The following is a 4,373-nucleotide window of genomic DNA, read 5'->3' as shown; positions in this document are numbered from 1 at the left end:
GGGCTTTAGCTACCACGTTCCGAATCTCCTATGGGTCGGGAGTAGTGATCTGTGAGTCGAGTGGTGAGGATGTAGTATAGGCTCTTATGGATTCCAGGCGATAATTTTTTTGCGAACATCTCACCAATCCCTGGAGACCACCTTATTTAAGAGTATCCGTTATGTTGGCCGCGCTTTATGGGAGTATGGTTATCCACTAGAGGCTCTTTGAAACTAATGTATATAGACGGAGATTCCGTGTGCTATCTCGCAGACAACATCTCGTTTTAACGGTCATCGAAAACACTCACATAAAATTGGCGCAGAGAAATAACAAATGGATTGCTAGAAATAGTATTCCTGTCTACATGTGTGTCGCATAGACTGAAGATCAGCGTCAAAGCAAACGTAGTTCAAGACCTGGTTCACTCCGATTCCTTCTGATGTGTTTGAAACTTATTTTAGTCCACTAATTTGTGGCAGTGTTTAAGACCTCTTAATGACACTTCATGTAGATTTTATAACATATCATTCCTTGTTCCAAAACTTACGTTAATGGAACGATTCTCGGTGATTAAGATTATTTAACTAATTAAATTTATTGAAGTGTTTAAAGTATATTTGGATAATACGTTTTGGAGCTCCTACAACGTTTCATTATGTAGCATTCTTTACTTTAAGGTCTTAAATAATTAGTGTATGAATTATCGTATTGCTGGGGCGGACGAATCTTATCTCGCCTCGCGACGCGAAGGAAAAATTTTCAAGATGCTCTTTATATAGTTGATGCGGGCATTCTGACTTCTTCTATATATAATTAAACATGTTAATATAATATAATATTTGAAATAATTTATTTTAATATTTAATTTAAAATTATTAACCTTTGGAATTTTTCTTTACACTAATATTCGCCTCCCACATATTAAATTCAAAAGTTATTTATTAAGCATGAAACTCAGGATAAACGACTAAAATAAAAATTAAACAACAAAACCATAATTAACGGCAGAAACACTCGACATTTTTGTTCGACCGACGGGGTTCTATACTAGGGAGTGTAATAGGTCAGAGGTGTCTTTAAGAGACTTAACCTCCACTTAGCTGGCAAAGTAGTCTCATCCCATCAGAAAGGAATCGGAGTGAACTCAGGTCTTGAATACGTTTCTTTGCCTGACTTAACTATCACACACATAGTTACAGAATTCTCCGTCGCGAGGTTGTGCGTTAATGGCGTGCACAGTAACCTTGATTTTTCATAAGGCTTCTATGGATAACCCACATCTCATGAGCCGCGGCCAATACGGATACTCTATATTAGGTGGGTTTTCCTCCAGGTATGTGTGCTAGAGCTTCACAGTCTCGCGAAAATTATCCCTCGGATCCATTAAGAGCTTACTCGAGTCCGCCTCAACCACTCACATAGCAGCTACTCACCAGTAGGGATGGATTTGGCAGCTCAAAGCTCCTCTATTATAACTGAGACCAGTTGACCTCTTTGGCAACCTAAGCAGGCTTGTTTTTATAATTTGGAACCTTCTTCAAGGGATCTCCTGATCACAAAGTTGCGGTTCCCACTTCAGGAAGGCCCTTTTACGGCAATCCATCACCCCTCGATGACTCTAGGACCTTAAGTCCTATTCAGGCCTTTCTTCAAGCAATCTTGCCAAGATCTGATCAGATTGATAAAACTTAAAGAAAAATATCATGAGAAGTTAACCATAAACAGACTTTTTTTCTCAATTTAATATTGTCTACTTGCTTAGATTTACCATTTTCTTTTTACAAAATCCAAGTTGCACTTCGGAGAATCGACCCTAATAGAATAGCGTGGATGCGGCCGCCGCAGAGAAAAAAGTCAACGGATTGCATGACAAGTAGAATTTTGAGCCACTCGAGCTTCAAGGCAAGTAGTAATCAGGCAATCTAATTCAGCCTCCATAGTATTCTGTATTACTAGTCTGTTGGTGGATTGCCAAGGAAACTGCCCTCCACCAAAGAATAAAAACATTAACTCAGAAGTTGACTTGATATCGCAAAGAATCGAAAATCAATTTTGGCATCGCTGGTATCCGCTCAAATAACAGCAAGATGCCAGACAAAACGAGAGGAGATAAGAAGATATACTTTTTAAGATACAAAATCCTTTCCAAAGCCATCAGATGAGTTCATAAGCGGTTACGGTTCTGTATATCTACTCAATCATGATATGCATAGGCAAATATCAGTCTATTCCTATTGGTTAGTACCAAAGAACAATAATCTGGGTATCTCTCCTGATTCACAGCAAATTACCACGTGTTATTCAACAAGTTGGAACACTAGGATCATAAGAAGTAGAAACAGGAGTTGCAATCAGGAATATCAAAGTTTGTCAAGAAACCATTTGGGTATAATGAGGATTGCGGTCAGAAGAATAGGAATCTGAGGATCTCAGAAATTTTCATTCTAAAATCACATCTGCCTTCACGCAGATCCTTCATATCAAAATGAGTCGATAAAAAGGACTCTCTAACTTGGTTAATCAGATCAAGATCAGGTGCAAGGAATCAGAGATGTTGATCAACATAGAGGCAAAGAAGAACACATTTCGGTCGTCGAAACCTCTTAAAAATAGAGGAGTTGCTCAAAATCGTTTGTTTGAAATCCTATGATTCAATACGCTGTCGAATTTCTCGTGCCACTGCTTAGGTGGCTTGTTTTTAATCCATATAGAGAGGAACTATTTACACACCTTTATTCTCCTTGACCAGGCAGAGAGAAACCTTCAGTTGAGTCATTAGATTTCTCTTTAAATCTCCATGAAGAAAAGGTTATTGACATCCACTGATGTAATCAAAAGCTTATGAAGTTAATTGCTAATGCCAAAGAATGACTCGCGATAGTAGCAAATGGCGAGCAACAGGCGCATAAAGTGTCAAAGTAATCAACTTCAGCTTTTTGCCTCGAAACCTTTTGAGTACAAGCGCGCCTCTGTACTTTCCCTCTAGCGATCCGTCAGTCCATAGCTTCTTTTTTACAAGATCACCACTTACATCCTAAGGTTGGTTTCCAGGAGCTAAATCAGTGAAGAATCCAAAGTACTTCGTGGCCAGATGATTGACTCGATCTCACTGTTTATAGCCTCCTTCAAAAAGAGCTTCAGAAGAAACTCATAGCCTTCCTTGTATGATGAAAGGACTGTACTTTTCAATTAAGAAAGTAAAGAAAATTCTTGCACCAAATTATCTTCTCAATGCGAGTTCTCTCTGATTCTTCTCAGTTGCGGCTGGTGGTTAAGGTTCTACAGGATCTAAAAATATAGTGATAAATCAGATGCAGATAAGAATTGAATCAGATGTAGATGCATGATCAACTGTAGGTCTTGAACCAAGTGCACGATCTAGGAGATACGATTTTTGAAAGGAAAGATATTTTCAAAGAAGGTTGCATCCTCTAGATTCAATCAAGGTTCATTGGATAAATCTCCAGAAATTCTCAGAGGTTGGATTACAAGAAATCTATTAGGGCTCTGCTATCTAGGAATATCCAATGAAAATGGATCTACTGTTTTGTAGACCAATCTTCTTTCTTTTGGGTTCCAGGAATAGAACCTTAGCTAAGCACGCGAACCCCGACACTCGGAAGTAACTCATTCCTAGGCGCTCTTCCCTTCCAAAGTTCATAGAGGTGTCTGATGTTCTATCCGTAGAGGAAATTCCTATTGAGGATATAAGCAAGCCTGATAAAGAGCTCCCCCAACAAGTTCTGAAAGATACACCAGAACTTAAAATCATAGATTAACATGTCTTATAGGGTTCGCTTCTTTCTTTCAAGTACACATTAGACTGAGGTGAGTATTGGAGGCAGTTACTTCATGATTATTCCATGCTCCTCGCCCAGAACAGATTTAATTCATTTGAAGTTACCGCCTCCTCTATCAGACTTTAGAATTTTAATTCCTTCTTCTCCAATGGTTTTCCAACCTCGTGCTTTAAAGGCACTTAAACTTATGAGGACTTATCTTTGTCTTACATAGAGATAGGTGTAAACAAAATTTGGAGAGTAGTCGTCTATAAAGGTCACAAAGTAACACTCCTGCCACGGAGTAGGACTTATTAGAATCACAGACATCATATGAATAGTTCAAGAATCTTGGATCATTCCACTACTAAGGAATGATTTTAAAAGTCTAGATGACTTTAGCTTGGCCGTACAAATCTCACATTTGGATATGGATCAATTCTTAAATTTGGGTACAAGGTTAGATTGTGATAGTTCGAATTAGTAGTCTCTAAGGTTCACATGCTAATCTTGCCAATGCCATATATTTCACAAGATTCAGTATTCAAAACAAATAGTAGAAGATAGTAGAAGAAGAAGTAAAGATATTTTTATTATCAACAAAAGAAAGT

The sequence above is a fragment of the Ananas comosus genome, linkage group 6, assembly GCF_001540865.1.
Source record: "Ananas comosus cultivar F153 linkage group 6, ASM154086v1, whole genome shotgun sequence".
Classification (NCBI taxonomy): Eukaryota; Viridiplantae; Streptophyta; class Magnoliopsida; order Poales; family Bromeliaceae; genus Ananas; species Ananas comosus.
This window is presented reverse-complemented; position numbering follows the sequence as displayed.